This window comes from Sebastes fasciatus, chromosome 5 (assembly GCF_043250625.1).
Source record: "Sebastes fasciatus isolate fSebFas1 chromosome 5, fSebFas1.pri, whole genome shotgun sequence".
Lineage (NCBI taxonomy): Eukaryota > Metazoa > Chordata > Actinopteri > Perciformes > Sebastidae > Sebastes > Sebastes fasciatus.
The window spans coordinates 24,708,545-24,727,173 of NC_133799.1; the positions used below are offsets into that span (position 1 = coordinate 24,708,545).

Sequence of the window (18,629 nt, forward strand, 5' to 3'; positions counted from 1 at the left end):
TGTTGAAAATGAACGAACCAACAAACAACTGTAACAACAGCAGCATGAGACGACTACGCAGCCGTCAGCAAAAAGCAGTGACGTAGGTTACCACAGTAAGCTGATCAATAAGGTTATAATAATGTGAACGCTAGCACTAGCTGAGTCAAGTCTGGAAATAACTGAAAGAGTTAGTTTGGATTTTTGATATGAGGTGTGTATATGTATACTCCCGTTTCGCGAAGTAAAATTACTGTGAGCATTTTGACGCTAAAACATACATACTTTCAAAGGGGTCCCTTGACTGCTGACCTCAAGATATGTGAATGAAAATGGGTTCTATGGGTACCCACGAGTCTCCCCTTTACAGACATGCCCACTTTATGATAATCACATGCAGTTTTGGGGCAAGTCATAGTCAAGTCAGCACACTGACACACTGACAGCTGTTGTTGCCTGTTGGGCTGCAGTTTGCCATGTTATGATTTGAGCATATTGTTTTATGCTAAGTGCAGTACCTGTGAGGGTTTCTGGACAATATCTGTCATTGTTTTGTGTTGTTAATTGATTTCCAATAATAAATATATACATACATTTGCATAAAGAAAGCATATTTTCTCACTCCCATGTTCATAAGAGTATTAAATACTTGACAAATCTCCCTTTAAGGTACATTTTGGACAGATAAAAAGAATGTGCGATTAACTACGGACAATCACGCAATTGATCACGAATAAATATTTTAATCGATTGACAGCTCTAATAAAAACCTAATAATAAGATTATTAATGCCCTTTAAACATTTTGATTTGGTATTGTGTTGACCGCCACAGTCCTGCAGCGACCTCTGATACGGTTTCACTTCGACAAACCAAACCTGCTGTTAGATTCAACATTTGTTTAGCTTTGAATCCTGCAGCCCATCCACCTGCTATCACATTTTTATTTATTTTTTTTTAAATTTTTTTTTTTAGCTCTGAGCAGCGTCTCCGCCCCACAGACACCCCACAGACACACTATGATGCTCTTATATTCCTGGCTCTCTATTTTTCTATTTATACCCACTGAGATGAGCAATGAGCCCCAGGCAGCCAACCAGAGCTCACATAGACACACACCGACACAGAAACACACTTTCTCTCTCAAACACACACACACACACACACATGCTGTGAGTTAAGGTTGAGGTGGAGGTTAGGGGGTTTCATCAACAGCGTGTCTGACCATATGAACTAATGTAATGCAGTTAGCTGCATTGTGGAGCCTCAGAAAGCAAACTGGAGTTCCTGCTGTGTCCTTGCTTTCAGCGTTGGATTTGGGCGTTCTGCTGCACGGCATTAAAGGGAAAATCCGCTCTAAAAAAAATCCCCAACAGCTTCTGTTATTCCTGTGATATCACTCACTCAAGGTTTGTAAACATGAAAATGTGATAAATAAGAGTCACAAGAGACGCGTCCTGAAGCAACACTGTGACAGTAATTTTTTATGAGGCTTTTGGCTTTTCCGTTGGTAGCTGTTCAAAAGCAATGAATTATTTTTGGAATGTTAATGTGTTTGTTTTTTTAGTAATATTTTTATTTAAGAAAAAGGGCATAGTTCACAAATGTTTAACATAGAACATTTTCACTGTCACTCACCCCCACTGCCTAGACAAAATAATGTATAATTACATATCTACCCAGGGAATGATTATTCAAAATTAAATAGTAAAAAAAAATAACAAATAACAAAATCCAAAATCCAAAATAAAATAAAATAAAATAAAATAAAATAAAATAAAATAAAATAAAATAAAATAAAATAAAATATAACAAGATAAAATAAAATAAAATAAAATAAAAATAAAAAAACCAACAAACACAAAATTGATCAAATAAAACCTACATACAGATGAATTAATTTACATTTTGCATAGGAAAAGATACATATACATACTTTTAAATATAAACAAATTTGTGGAGGTTCAAGTATACAGTATAGATCAGTTATTAACACTACATTCTAGTGTGTAGAGCGCTCGATGAGCGGGTCCTGGGGTGGGCTTATCATGGTGAATAATTAGACTAGACCTGTGCTATAGAAAAAGCGTTTCAAGGCAACTTCTGCTATGATTTGACGCTATATAAAAATTTATTTAATTTAATTAATTTTTTGGGTCTTAAGCCTTTCAAAATAAGATACTAAAGGGTCCCATGTTGCATAGAATTTTTGGGTTGGCAGAATATTTTATCTTTTCTAACTTAAGGAATAGCATCAGGAATGTATTTTTTATATGTAATTTATATGAAGGTCACTTGACTTTTGTCCTGAATCGCTGCCAAACAAGCAGCACGAGAGTGAGAGAGAGAGTGAGAGGTCATTACCAATATCTGTTTTGAAGTGGACTTGATTAACTCCGGCAATCAAAAAACAATTAGCAGAGAGCCATTAACCTGCGTGTTTTTCTGTGACCTCGACTAAAAGGTGAGTTTATCACATTAAATACATGCCTGCTGCACATATCCAGACATATACAGGCTGAGAGAGGGGGAGAGAGACGGAGAGCTGGAGTACTACTGTGAAACTGAACCAGTTAAAAATGGATGAAGACAACATCCATGAGAAACAGCGCATCCTGCATTATTTACAATATTGAGAATACACTGAAACTGTGTCAGCTTGACTTGTTCCACCTCCTCTGCCCTCTTTTCCCCTCTCTCTTCCTTTCACCGCTACCATCACCCCCCCTCTCCTCCAACGCAACACACACACACACACACACAGTTTTCCTCCCCTAACCCCTCTCGATGAGTGATTCACAGAGTTTACCAGAGGTTGAGCCGGGTCAGTATCATAACTCCTCAGTCCAGCGTAGCGGAGGGTAGTCAGGAGGAATATAGTGTACAGCAGATCCTCTTATCAACTCTTCAATCCACACTGATGTATGATTCTTGTATTTGATTTTTATACACTTGGGGCATTTCTCTGCTGTCTGCGGTAAGGATTTGTCTCTGGGAGCATGAGAGCTGGTCTTAAAGGGTCCCTATTTTCTCATGTTTCTGTATCTATCTGACTAATAGAGAGGCAAAGTCCCGCCCCTTCCGGTAAACCCCATGGGACCTTATTTTCGGGAAAAATATGTACCGTAGTCAACGACAAGAGACGATTATTTTTTGATCCCGTTTGAATTACGCCATGAATCACACAGATGATGTTTGTCACTTTAAAACATAATTTTGCAAGTCAAGAAAGTCTCAGTTCGTCGTAGAATCATTTAGTTTTGTGTGAAACCGCTCAGTGAACTACGTCTCTCGTCTCGCACAATATACGTCACCATCACTAGCTGGCTAGCTAACTTAGCTATGTTCCACGCACAAATGAAACGTTATTTGACCTGATGTGTTTTATCCAGCGATGGAGACAGAACAATCAGACCCGTTGCTGGTGTGAGTACATCCCAGTACGAAACACTCAGGCATCATAGCTTCAGAGAGAGAGACGTCACTTATGTCACTTTTGGGTGTGTCGTCTTTCTAATTACGCATTTTCACTTTAATTTCACGTAATTTCGTCTCCTACTTCAACAGTTTTACAACAAACTGAGACTTCCTTGACTTGCAAATTCATTTTTTTAAATTGACAAACATCATATTTCCAGGAGACCGCTGTTCATGTCCCGTGTGTTAAGTTTCACTTTCACGTTACAATCAGCTGTTTGTTCATGTCCCGTTTTCACAACATTCAGATTTATTTTCACCGTAACATCGTAGTAGTTTTAAACCCAATCATGTAGTTTTTATGAAACCTAACTATAGTGGTTTTGTTGCCTAAACCTAAAGTGACGGCAAGGGGCGTGACAAAGTGGCCGTATGTGACAAGTTGGGATGAGAACGTGATGGACTTTCAGCCAGTAGAGCGCTGTTCATGTCCTGTGTGAAACCAAAAGTCAATGTTCACCTATTTACTTAATGTAAATAACGTAACAAGCGTAGTCATTTTAAGCCAAACCATGATGTTTTTACTAACATAACCAAGTAGTTTTGTTTTATTTCAATTCACAACGTTAACCATTTGTTTAAAACTGCGACTGAGAAAATATGTTTCCATCCAAACGTAATTAAGATGTAGGTTTAGTCGTATGGGAAGGTCATTTTGTAGGAGACAGGATTGGTTTGATTTGCTGCTAATGTTATCACCACCGCCTCCTGTCACCTCCAGTGAGACCCTGTTAAGTTTTTTCTGCTAATAACCTCCTTTAATTACTTCTCAGACACAAATTATCTTCCTATTATGAAACAAGAATAACATTCAATTAATGTATTTACATGATTGTTTTGTCTTATTTTTAAACTAACAAACAATTGTCTTTCTTGTGCCACACCACAACTTGCTATTTGTGCAAGAACCGCTGACTGGTGATCAATACATCCTCATCTTTAAAAAACTTACTGGGAAAACCGTGTTTGGGTGTCATGTGTTGGTGTTTTTAGAGTGTCAGGGCTGATGGAGTACAGTGAGTTGAAAGTGGCAGCAGGGCTCACAGCGACGCTCACACAGAGGTGGGATTAGACACCCTGTACCTCCCCTCTGTTCTAAGGGGAAACTGTGTGTGTGTATGCGTGTGCATGCTCCCATGTCTGCATACGCATGAAACGTGTTAATGAAACATGATGAAATATGATGGATCCTCCCAGAGGCAAAAGCCCTCAAAGTTACACATCGTGATGAAAGCATAAACATGTGTGACATTTCAACACAGCACATCTTTATATCTAACCCCCTGCGGGCTAACACACACACACACACACACACACACACACAGACACACACACACACCTCCCCTCTACCTTAACCCAATACCCACAAGTCAACCTGTCACCTAGATTTAAGTTGTGATCATGCTCAGCAGTGTCTCTTTTTCGCCTTATTTACATATGAGAATGTCACATTGTCAAAACTCCTCTGCATGTGTTTGCACATACTGCATTTTCAGATATATTTCCTCTCTCATAAACCATCTCTCCTCATCTCCACTTGTACTCTCTTCACATCTGTCAGCCACTTGATATCCTGATACATCAGAGTTATTGAAGAGTGGCGTGCTTTGATAGCTACGGTTACGCTGAGATGTTTCGTCTTTGGAGGGGGGTCTAGCTTCGTAGCTCCGTTCCATCTGCCTCTGCCTTCTCTCTCTCTCTCTCTCTCTCTCTCTCTCTCTCTCTCTCTCTCTCTCTCTCTCTCTCTCTCTCTCTCTCTCTCTCTCTCTCTCTCTCTCTCTCTCTCTCTCTCTCTCTCTCTCTCTCTCTCTCTCTCTCTCTCTCTCTCTCTCTCTCTCGTTCATTCACTCTTTGTGACACATCCACACACACGACACCCTGGTGTTGGTGTAGCTAAATAAGCAGTACGGGAGATGAGATAGGTCGCTGTGTACTCATTTGTGCATTTGGGTCAAAGCTAATCTCATTCCAGTCTAGATGTGCCTAACAAATTCACCTCCAGACATATTGACGCCTTTTCAGAGGAGACTGTGTCATTTACGGGCGTCAACTAACATTTGATTACAATGTCATGTGACTACAGAAAGACATATTTTAATATGGTACGGAGGGATGAGATCTGGAGCATGCAGATATAGCTTTAAATACGCTGTAGCAACCATCATTTCACCAACATCATGTCTTCATCAGAGTAAGAGGAGGCAGTGAAGATGTTTAAATTGTCTGCACGCAGCTAATAGCTCACCTACAACCTGGAATACTGAATGTCAGGTACATCATTATGTATGCAAAACATGGCTGGGCCTCCACCCTGATATGTTGTGGTATTGAAAATATGTAATGCCACTGGATTTACATATTTAACACACCTGAAACATATGGACTAAATAAATGGATATATTAATCTTGGTTACTAGGATGCGCCGGCCCCCCATCCTGTAATAGGAACTCTCTCCCGGCAGATCCGTAATGCTGCATCTATGGACATCTTTAAAACCTACCTGGGTTCACCAAGGCCTATGGAATTAGTTAATTATGTTATCTATTGCAACCATTGCTGCTATTATTATTTTCTGTTTTGTGCTATTTGTTTTTGTCTGCCTCCATATGTGTAAAGCGTCCTTGGGCCCCCTGAAAGGTGCAAGCTATTATTATTATTATATATTATATAAGCTATGGCCATGGCTAGAAACAACGCCCAGAACCTGTCTATAGTATGAGATCCAGCTCTTAGCTGTGCGCAGTACTAGCACTGCTTCTTCTTACTCTAATGAAGAGCTGCTGTTTGTTAGTTGCTACACCTTTTTAAAGGAGTGCTTCACCCACAAAATGACCATTTGTATATAAATTACTCACCCCGTGTTACCTTGAATTCTTGAAGAAAACTTAGTTTTTTATTTCATGAACGAATAATCCAAAAATGAAGAAAGGTCTTGGTGAATTCAAGTAAATGGGGGACACTTTTTACAACAGCAAAACTATATCAAAACATCCGTTTACAAACTCTTGTACAACTCGTGCAGTATTATAGTCTCTAAAGTCGACTAATCAGTCGTTTTTGGTCTTAGTCGACTAAGATTTCTTTCATCGACTAGTTGTTTTTTGTGATTTTCTTTTCATGCTAAATTACTTATTTCCAAGAAAGTTATGAGCTCATCTCCGGTAAACACAAAATTTAAAGTGAATAGTTAAAAGATTTTTTGCGAAAATGTGTTTGGCAAGTAGTGAGCATATGACTGGATAAATGAGTCTTGGATTATTCTGCAGGAGTTGTGTGAGAGTTTGTTAACGGATGTTTCGATATAGTTTCGCTGTTAAACGCGGCCCCCATTTACTTCAATTCATCAGGACTTTTCTCCGTTTTTGGATTCTTCGTTCATGCGAGAAAAGCAAAGTTTTCTTGAAGGTAGCACAGGATGAGTAATTGATAAACAACTGGTCATTTAATGGGTGAAGTATTCCTTTAAAAGTTTGAACTCCTGTATGACCATGTGCTCCAGATCTTCTCTGTTGAGCCACCGGTTTGAGCTCTGAGTTGGCATCATATCTATCCAGAGATTCCCTCATCCATAGGAACATGTTTCAGTACTTAAATCTGACGTATGTGCAGTTTGAAGATTGTTGGTCAACATGTTACATGTTCTAATCAGGCTTACTGTATATCCAATGATGAACTGACTGTCGGAGACCATCCCACTGTACTGTACTGCCACTACTGTAGCTGAGCGGTGCCGAGCTGTAGCTCAGGCAATTAGAGAGCTGCCTTTGTTGCCTTTAACGAGTTTGACCCGTTTTGCTGATAATACGCATAAATTTCCATTCTTTCTCCTTTTCCCTGTTTTTCTCTCTCTCGTCTCCCTGTCTGTCCCTGTCCCTTTTTCATTCTCTCTCTCTCTCTCTCTGTCCTTTTCTCTGCATATGTGTGTATTAGAGGAATCCTAATCCTGTGAAACAATGTTTAGTGTGAACAGTTAGAGGGAGCTGACCTTCACGTTCTCACCGGATATCATATCCATCTGGACATTCCCATGGATTACCCTAAACAGCAGTGTGTTGATGTGATTTACATCTAGTCAGGTGTGTTTCTATGTGACTGCTGTGTGTGACATATAGGAGTGAGAGGAAAGAGAGTAAAGCTGGCTTTGCCCACATGAGCATCCAGCAGTTATCTGTTCAGCCAAGCTGAGACAGACAGACAGCAGGAGACTGTGAGACAGAGGAGGAGGAAGGTGAGTGAGGGAGGCAGATACTGAGGGAGGGAGATATGGCAAAAAAAAGGGCAGAGATACTGAAGTGTGGGAGGGAGATAGACAGGAGGGCTCTGCATCGATAGAGAAGGTAAACTACAGCTATACTTAGGTAGGAAAACAGAGCAGGGAAGAGAGAGATGATGGGCGAGAGAGAGTGGTGAGGAGGGCAAAGGGATGAGGTGGTGTGGATGAGAAAGAAAGGAAGTTTATTGAGACATAGAAGGTTGAGAAATTAAGATTTAAATGAGGTTTCAATCACTGTTGTCAGACACTGTTTCTATACCTAGGAAAAGTAATGCACTGTAATTCGTATATATCCCACAAAATCAATGCGTATTTAATCCATTTAATCGTGAACCAGGAAGTATAAAGAGCGACAAACGCAGTGCAGGGAGGAGGTCGGGATGGATGGGTGGGACCGCTGTTTGTACCCCGTGGGAAACCAGAAGTCATCGTTGACTTATTTGTCACGTAACTTCCGTACTTAAGTTACTAAACTTTCATAGTTATTTTAAACCAAATGTTGACTTATTTGTCACTTAACTTCCGTACTTAAGTAACCGCCACTTCCATACTTATTTTATCCCAGACGTTGACTTATTTGTCACGTAACTTCGGTACTTAAGTAACGCCACTTCTTTAGTTATTGTAACCTAAATGTTGACTTATTTGTCATGAAACTTCCGTAATTAAGTAACTCCACTTTCGTAGTTATTTTGACCCAGACGTTAACTTATTTGTCACATAACTTCCGTACCACTTCCATAGTTTTTTTAAACCAAACATTGACTTATTTGTCAGGTAACTTCCGTACTTAAGTAACGCCACTTCCGTAGTTATTTTAAATCAAATGTTGACTTATTTGTCACATCCCCCTGACAGCAGCATGCCACATCTTGAGAAGAGGATGATCTGTGGGCGAGGAAGTGGAGGAGAAAGGGAGAAGAGGAGGATGTGCAGGGGCAGAAAAGTGAAAGGAGGTGTGGATTAAAGGGGGCAAGCTGCACAAGGTTAAGGCTTAAGGAGGAATGGAGGAAAGGCATGAAATGGCAAAATGCTGTAGTTCAGTGAAGTCAGCAGAGTTGCATCATCCTCTTACATCCAAGTTTTCTCTTGTCAGTCTCACACTAATAAATAAAATAAACAATAACAGTAAGGAAGCTTTATTTTCTGTCTTTAGGTCTAAATGATGTCTTTCTATGCATCCGCACTAGTGACAGCCAAAGCTGGAGGCATTATGTTGTCGGGTTGTCCATACAACCGTCCGTCCCATTCCCATGAATGCACAAACGTCCACTTGAACTCAAGGATGAACTGATTAGAATTTGGAGGTCAAGTGACCTCACAAAATTATAGACTGTATATAAGAAGTGGACGTAGTCACCGTGACATTTTGAAGCCTTGAGATCTGCATTTTGGTTGTCGCCATCTTGGTTTTTTTGCAACCAGAAATGACACGAGAGGATGGAGCTAAGTACAACCGAACACTGAACAAGACATTTTTATGTGACTTAAAATGTAACAATTAACTTTCATGAACTGAAAACACACTAAAAAAAAGTTCCAAGACGAAAACACGGACAACTCCCAGACTGGACAACGCAGTGGTAGCGACCTGTCAATCACAAGGTAGACACGCCCTAAAGTATACCCTGCTTTATGGTCTATTTGACTCTAAATGGAACCATAATTTACTAAATGAACATCATGCTGTATTGAAGAAGACTTGAAACTAGCGATTGAGACCATAAACTCATGTTCACAATGTTTACTGAGGTAATAAATCAAGTGAGAAGTAGGCTCATTTTCTCATAGACTTCTATACAATCAGACTTCTTTTAGCAACCAGAGGAGTCGCCCCCTGCTGGCTGTTAGAATGAATGCAGGTTTAAGGCACTTCAGCATTGGCTTCACTTCTCAGACCAGTAGTTGCCCGTTGCACAAAACACATTTTTGGCCATAACTCAAGAATTCTAGTTTCTTTCTTTCTTAAACATATTTTTTTCTTACAGTAAGTGTTCTCCCATTCTCAAAGTAAGTGGTGAGTTTGCCAAGTCCATGACTCACACACACACACGATTTAGCCTCCATGACTTGAGTGCGGGTGGTTAACCAATCAATAGTCTGTGCTGAATGAATGAACCAGCGTGACGACCGCCTGCGCGCACTCATGACTCAGTGTGTTTTTTCGTCAGCATTACTACGTGTGTGTGTGTGTAGAAAAAAAAGAGTGAGCGTGTGGCGGCTGTGAACTTTAGCCGGTACACAGTCATCCTTTAGCGGCCTCCAAACTACAACAAACAGTGAAGTCTGATGACGTTTCTTGCACAACTTTTAATTTCAAACTCAAATTCCCCCATCAGCCTCCTCCTCCTTCCTCTTCCTCTTTCATCTTTTCTTGCTCATTATAATTTTGTTAATATACATTTTCTAAATCCTCACACACACACACACACACACACACACACACACACACACACACACACACACACACACACACACACACACACCCCTCCTCCTCCACTCCCACTCCTTGAAAGCTGGAAATCAGGACAGTTCAGCAGCTGAGGGGTTAAGCTGAACCCGGCCTTGTGATTGGCTGCCGGCCGGCGGACTGAACCAGCCTACAGAAAGAGGTAACCAGGCAACCTCAGAGAGGGAGGAGAGAGAGGAGGAGGAGAGAAGAGAAGAGGGGGCAGAGGAGCGAGGAGGAGAGAGAGAGAGAGAGAGAGAGAGAGAGAGAAAAACGCGCTGAAAAGCAGCCTGGCATAGTTTAGTGTGGATTGTGTAGAAAGCTGTTGTGCAGCTCGCAGAGCGTCTCCTCGGGATGGAACACTGGATTACTGCTCAAACACTCTGTGGATGTCTGAATCAACCAGGAGGAGATATGAATGGATTCTAAAGCCTTTTCACAAGATGGGAACTAACTGTGCTCATTCTCGCTGTAGTGCAAAGGTAAGTGCGCCAATGCAACAAAAAAGAAACTAAAGAGCGTCCGGACGCAAAGCCGCGCAGAGTGGCACATCTCGTCCTGGTCCCGTGCGTAAAGGGGGCTGCAAAGTCTGCACTTTTTTTTTTTTTTTTAGTGTAGTGTTTCTGGAGCTGAGAGGAGCCTGTGGATTCACTGAGCTCTGCTCCGATCACTGCAATGAATTATCTAGTGCTGCTGCTGGTGCTGCTGCTGGTGGTGGTGCTGGTGGTGTAGGTGCTGGTGCTGCTGCTGCTGGTGCTGGTGGTGGTGGTGCTGCTGGTGGTGGTGCTGGTGGTGGTGGGGGTGCTGCTGCTGGTGGTGCTGCTGCTGCTGCTGGTCGTGCTGGTGCTGCTGCTGGTGGCGGTGCTGCTGCTGCTGGTGGTGGTGCTGGTGGTGGTGGTGCTGGTGCATCATGATTTTAGTGTACGAGAGTGTGTGTTGGGTGGGTGTGTTGGGGGGAGTGACCCCCTCACTGAAACATAGTGGTCTGATGCTGTGTGTGTGTGTGTGTGTGTGTGTGTGTGTGTGTGTGTGATGTTAGGCGGGAGCTTTGCTGCATTTGGCATCCTTCTGCCTCCCAGCAGCAGCAGCAGTGTGTGTGGAGTTGTTCTAGAGCGCCCTTCAATGGGAGACTCCAGATTATTCACAGTTAATTCCTGTAAAGTGATGGAAATGTCTTTACTGCTTAACGTGCACTTCAATGTGCTTCCTCTTGTTAGGTGTGTGCATGTCTGCCTGCTCCTCTGCCTCCAAAGGGGAAATATGTGAGTGTCTGTAGTAAGCCTGTCTCTGGTTCTCAATGGTGACTTCATTGTAATCTTATTATACTTCAACTTTTGTGTGTTTTTGTGACCCATTTTACAAGTGTACGGCCACACACCTTTTTCTGTAGGCTACTTTATTTCCTGTTCCTTTATAGACGGATGCTTTCTTCTACCCACACAGTAAATGAAAATGTTCCTGATGTGTGGTGGTTTCGTCCACTTTGGCTCGCAATGGGAGTGAAGTGAAGTGGAGGTTGCACGGTTGTTGAAGAAGTGTTAGTGTAGAAATGTAGTCAATGGTGAGTGTGTGTGTGTGTGTGCAGGCTGTAGCTGGTGCTCAGTCACTGCTTTTTTTGGGGTTGATGGAGAGAGAGAGAGAGAGAGAGAGAGAGCGACAGAAGGAATGAGAGGAGAGTTGAATGGGCGACCCGGTCAGTTTGCTTTGAGGGGGCCCCGGCTCCCTCCGCTGCAGCTAAAAGCCGCATTAATCATGAAGCTGGTGGTGTGCTCTGCAGACCCTCACTCTCTCTACTCTCTCTACTCTCTCTACTCTCTCTCCCCTCTCTCCCCTCTCTCCTCTCTCTACTCTCTCTACTCACTCTCTCTGTCTGCACACAACCTGCATCAGCTTCATCCTGTCTACATGTTTCAAAATGAGACTCGATCTGCAATAAAAAATGGGAATCCATTAGGTTTCGTCACAGATGTAAAAGCATGCAACCCAAGCAGCAGCATGCGTGTAACTCAACAACCAGAGCTCTTGTCAGTTTACTTGAGGATCTCCGATTTGTGATAGCTATTAGTGCATGTCAGATAGAAACACTTCATTTCTTACTCCACCGTATTTCTCAGATTGTTGTTATTAGTTACTCAGCGGATTTATTACTTACTTGAGCTGTCCTCAACCAAAGACATTCTTAGTTGACTAACACTTTTTTGTTGACTAATCGATTAGTTGATTTAATCAACATATCTGGAGTTTCTCCACAAAGAATCACACGAAAGCACCACTTTAAGTCATTAAGCATGAAAAAAGCATAAAAAATTACTAATCCACTACAGAAATCTTAGTCAACTCAGACCAAAACGACCGATTAGTCGACTAATCTAAGAGGGGTCAACCCTGATTTCCAATTTGTGATAGCTAAATTGGTAGTCCACCAACTCCACCATATTTCTCTGATTGTTGTTGTTAGTAGTTACTCAGCAGATTTAGAACTTACTATGGCTGTCCTCGACCAAAGAAATTGTAAGTTGACTAACACTCTTGATTTTTTGTTGACTAATCGATTAGTTGACTTAATCGTCAGATCTGTAAAATAGAGTTTCTCCACAAAGCATCACACAAAAGCACCACTTTAAATCTTGTGTTTACCAGAGATGTGCTCATAAGTTTCTTATACATAAGTCATTAAGCATGAAAAAAGCATACAAAATGACGAATCGACTATAGACATCTTAGTCGACTAAGACCAAAACGACCGATTAGTCGACTAATCTACTAAGAGGTGACAGTCTTAACGTAACTGACGCATGTCCACAGGTTAAACTAGTACTCTTAACCCTCTGAGACCCACAATAGACCCATTTTTGTCTTTTTCAGGGGGGTACAGGGTTTTTTTAGGGGGAGATAGCAGGTCAACAGTAGATGTCACATAGAAGTGGTGTACATCATCTGAAAGCTGGGAACCTGAAGAGTAATTTGAGATGCAGCTCATCACTGTGTGTCAAGTTGTTCTGGCAAGTCTCAGAGGGTTAAGACCACTTACAACTTTAAAATACTTCTTATACAGTACATACAGGGGCCCACCCTTCATACTTAATACTTTAATTACATTTTACAGCTGCTACTTGTTTACTTTAAGCTGTAAAAGTAGTAATTTGAATGCAGGACATTTTATTTTTAATTAGTTAAACAGTAGCGCTGCTGCTTTAACCTGTCGGTGAAGGATTTGAATAGTTTCTCCACGACTGCCAAACAGACCTCTTACTTCAGCCTGTATGGGCCCAGCAGGCGACTCCAGGGCGTCATAGTAACCAACAGAGCATTGTGTGGAAACTCTCAAAGAAAACCCTGTTGAAGGCTCTCTTTCTCCCTCTTTCAATTCTCATCTCCATCTGCTCCGTCTACAGTCTCGGGCTTTTTTTTTTTTTTTGCCCATTCTCTCCAGCCTGCCTCTTGCAATTTATGTTTCCCAATGCAGTATAGTGAGTCTCTGTGCTGCGTTAACGGTCGACACCGCTGTTGGAATGAACGTTGGACTAAATCTTAAACAGAAAAGCTCTTTTAGGCTGTGTAGTCTTGACATCAGGAAATCATTGGAACCCGGAGCTTACTGTTCCAGCTCCCAAAGCCTTTAACAGCTCTTTTTTCGCAAAAGTAAGCTTGTAACTCTGAATTTGTATCTGGAGTTGGAGACACAGTGTACCTCTGATATCGGGAAAGCCTTCTTCTTTTTTACTCAGAAGAGTTTTATGCTGCACAGAAACTCATCTGACACCATGTGAATGTGTGCATAAAGTAGCAAGCTGTAAAAAATAAAGCACCACCTGTAAAGAATAATGTCAAGCTCGAGGCGTTTGTTTAACTGTGTAAAGTTTGAATCGCAGCACTTTAAAAGTGAGGGTGGCCGTTGAGCACGTTGAAGTGTAGTGGCCCTAGAGATATCTGGGAGACCAACCGGGTCCGGGTCCAGTTCCAAGCTTTCATTGGACCCAACAGGACCAAGGAAGCCTGGACGAATAGAACAAATGACTGGCTTGACAACCAAAAGGTTAGAATAACATGTATTGGTAGAATTCCTCCCATAACCTGTTTACACTGTAACATTATGTTGTAATATTATCTTTGATGCCTGTTTTGCTGTGGCACCCCAGTGACACTTGTTGCTATGGATACAATTCAATGCCACAATACATTGACGGCCTATTCAGGTTACCTACTTGACTCCACGCATGCTGTATCTCAGTGGTATTTCTGTAAATCAGCTGTGGTGAAAACAATGAGCAGGCAGGTGCAGTGGAGTTTAACGTGTTCATGAAGATAACTATTCACCAAGTTTCCCGCCTTTATTACTTACTTTTCCTGTTGGACCTGCAAGCCCGATGGGAATGTTGTTTTGTTGTTGTTGCTCACCATTTCAGACCAGGTTCACTTGCTTTTGTGTCCATTTTTGTAATTTTTTAATGGACGGTTCCATTAGGTAGATGTCAATGGCACTTTTTAGGTCAGCTAAATTTTTTTGTATTAGTGAGACCCCCCATGAGGTAGTAAATCCAATTCATGTTTGACTTTCTGCTCAGCAGTGTGCACTTTTACACACAGTTTTACAATTCTATCCTCTAGGCCTGTCACGACAACTACTTTTGTTATTGTCTTATGAATAATTGTGATAAACGATATTACTGTCATTTTACGGCCGTTTTAGAGCATAATAATGCAAGTACACCCTCTCAAAGAGCAATGAACTTTTAATTCTTACGAGTATTCAAACATTGGAATTGGAATGTGAACGAATAAATATAACACAAATAAAATAAAACCACACAACCAAAACAATAAATGAAATAGACTCCCTGGCTCTGGTAACAAAAATGTACAATGTCGTCTCAATGCCCAAGTCTTATAATGGTAGGGGAAAACCATAATCATGTTGGCTAAAATGTTGTAAACAAACATGCATGTAAACACAACGGGCAATATCAAGGTCAGCAAACATGATCAAGGTCATGTCCGTATGTCGTTCGATAAGTCGATAACGTAAAAAAGAACAAGGTCATGTCCATATAATGTACGATAAGTTGATTACTTAAAAATGATCGTCCATGTCCATACATCGTACAATAAATCTATGAAGTTAGAATTATCAAGGTCATGTCCATATGTCGTAGAATAAGCTGATAATGTAAAAATGAATGAGGTCATGTCCTCCATATATCGTACAATAAGTCAATAACGCAAAAAAATAACAAGGTCATGTCCATATATCGTACGATAACTTGATAATGTAAAAAATGGTCGAGGTCATGTCCACATAACGTACGATACGCCAATAATGTAAAAATTGTCAAGGCCATGTCCATATAATATGCGATAAGTCGATAAGTTAAAAATGATCGAGGTCATGTCCATATATCGTACGATAAGTTGATAACGTAATTATCGTGACAGGCCTACTATCCTCTCCATCAGCAGGAAAATCATTCACATCCAATATCAAAACATGCAGTTAGTGTTCTGGGTATGTCCGAAATTACACAACTGTTTACTTTTCCTCCTCGTCAGGCCGTTTGCATGCTACCTTTTCTCAACTTCTCAGTATGAGCTGCAGATGCTGCAAAGTACTCTATCTTTCTTAAATCTACATCTGTGTCAAAATTATTATGCAAAAATAAGAAATCCCAGTGAAATGTATGCCTGCTTTGCGGAGGTATTTTAAACAGTTTGTAACATGTTAAATATTGGTATTTTTCAGTAGGGGGTTCCACCATTACAGAGAGACGGAAGAGGGAGAATTGACTTGGCTCTTGGCTGGCTGCCCTTCCCATTAATCCACATCCTACGTGTGTGTGTGTGACATTCTCTCAGATATAATTGGCATGGAGAATATCTTTACAGCCCACTGGGAGCATGTGTGTATCTATATATATATATATGTAGCCTATTTTCCTGGCCTTTATTCACGGTAAGGGAAATGGGAAGTGTGTTTGTGTGATACTCTGCGAATCAGCATCCATCACACAGAGACGCACACACAAAGCTTAAGACACAGCATGTGCACAGAACTATCATTACCACCAATCATGATTACTTCTTGAATACCAACAGAAACACTAAAGCATGTTACATGCACACACACACACACACACACAGACACACAGAAGGGGCTGTGGGAGAGCAGAGCGGTCCATCCAGAGGTGCAGATCGAGCTGCCAGCTAATCTGCTTCTGCAGTCTGTAATCTGTAATCTTCTTAAAACACTCGCAATCTGTCCACACCATTGGGATTAGCATCTGCAGACACAACAGCAGCGCGCACGCACACAAACGCACACGCTTTTGGCTGCCCTTACATTTGACCGCAAAAAGGCTGCTGCGTGGGTTTGGCATGCTCAAAGCCTGACTTCTCATCTTTCGACAGCACTGTGAATAAGCAGATAAATGGTAGTAAATGCTATATATAGTTAGTTTATTTTACAGAGGACTTTACCTAGTAAGTTCTGTATTATATTGTGGTGATGCCTAATTATGGTAATAATCATAATCACAATTATTTGGTCAATATTTAACAGGATTACTCATTGACCTTGACATCATGCATGTACTGAACTTGTCTTTTTAACAGTGAATTTTCTTCTTCTTACTTTAAATAAAGGCTGTCTCTCCTCATCTTGGCTCGAGCTGAACTAAACATGTTACAGTCTGGCTGAGAGTGAGTTTGGGCTTTTAGGGAGCTGTGTTTCTTCATGTTTATACATTTTAAAGTTAAATGCATCAGTCTGGTGCACTTTGAGAGGCTAGATCTTTGAAAAAACGTTGTGCTCTAGTAAAGAATTTAATCATAAACACAGTGGTTCAGATATGAATGGTGATGACACGGCAAAAAAGTCACACCCACAAAGCACGGTAAACTTTTATGTGGACACATACCATAAGGGTGGCTCGTGGCCGGAGCCACGAGCCACCCTTATGGTATGTGTCCACAAAATCCGTCATTTCTACGCTTCCCATTCATTGTCTATGTAAGCAGCTGTGCAATGCATTCTGGTAGTGCAGCGTTGCGTTTCGAGAGACATTGGCCGCTCTTCATTTGCATAAAGTTGTGGTCTACGCTACTTTATGCAAATCAGGAGTGTCCAGCGCAACTTGCCGCCTCTGGAAACTCCCGAAAAACGTATAAACTCACCGTTGTTGCTCAAATGTTTTCAAAAACACATTACTGTGAACTGTTTTCTTTATATAGGAAAACATTTTTTTTTTCCAAACGAGCTGCCATGTTGGTTCCAGTTTGAAAGCGTTCGTCCAATCACGTGTCTAGTGGCAGCCCATCTAGTGTCGAGTGCTGGAAAGCGACGCGACCCCTTGCATCCATAAACGGCCCTGTGGACATGTACCATTACCCCGGGCCTTTCCAAGCCGACCTAGAGCCGGTCGCAGCGCACCACCACAGAGGTAATGCATCGGCGAGGGTCTGCCAGCGCCGGGGAGAGTTCCCACGAGGGGATCCTCCTACACAGAGCGGCCACCTCTGACCCACCAAGTTAATTCCCCCAGGTAGATTATAACACAAGACAAAACGAAGGCATCGTTTCGAAACGGAATGCGGCATAATAATCGTTTTATCTCCTTTATCTTGTTTTCACGATTGTTGGAAACCAGAATCGTTATTCAAAATAAAATGTGATGAATCGCCCAGCCCTACTGTATGATGATGTTTACAATCAGAAGAGTGTGGGCAGGTATTAGAAAAGGTGGGTTTTTAGTCCAAGATGGATCACCAGACTTTAGGATGATCTTCACAAACCTCACAAACTAGTATTTTTTCACTACTAGACTGAAAATGAATGAACCATAGTAAATTGCTTTATCTTTTTCCTTCACATACAGCCTCTTTCGAGCCCTTTGCTTCTCTCATCGCCCCTCCACATCTTTACCCTCACTGTGTCCTCTCTGTGTTTTCTCCATCTCTGTCTTTAGCTCTCCATTTCTGCCCAGTTCCTACTGTTTTTCCCAGCATCTCTACACCTCTCTCACTCTCCCTCTCTCTCTCTCTCTCTCTGCCTGTAGTGTAGCTTCAGGGATCCTCTTGTTTCAGATGAGATGTTGATTATGGAACTGAGACTCTTGAGTTCATCCTTTCTTTCTCCCTGCTCACGCATTCACATCATTAGTATTTCACATCATCATTATCACTTTTCCTTCCACTTTCTCTGACTTTCTGCTGTACACGTCTGGTCCTCCTGCTCATTTCTTTCTCCAGTGAGCGCCACTTTGGGGGTGAAATCGCAAAGGTGTTCACTTTGTTAATGAGTTTTCACAGCAAACAAAAGCACTTTAGAGCAGAACACACACACACACACACACACACACACACACACACACACACACACACACACACACACACACACACACACACACACACACACACACACACACACATATACACACATACAGAGGCGTTTACCACACT

General features: G+C 41.5%; 1 protein-coding gene across 13 annotated transcripts in view; it reads left to right on the top strand.

The window, feature by feature from the left end:
• The window catches only part of dab1a (DAB adaptor protein 1a), a 330,333-nt gene that overhangs the window by 205,777 nt on the left and 105,927 nt on the right, over positions 1-18,629 (top strand). For 5 of the 13 annotated variants that reach the window (XM_074636004.1, XM_074636011.1, XM_074636015.1 and 2 more), the window contains exon 1: positions 10,370-10,660. The exons of 2 other annotated variants lie outside the window; for them this stretch is intronic. The gene's annotated coding sequence lies outside the window, so the exon portion shown is untranslated. Of the gene's footprint in view, positions 1-10,368; positions 10,661-18,629 lie in introns of those variants that run through there. 6 more of the 13 variants (XM_074636000.1, XM_074636007.1, XM_074636006.1 and 3 more) reach the window with 2 other exon arrangements.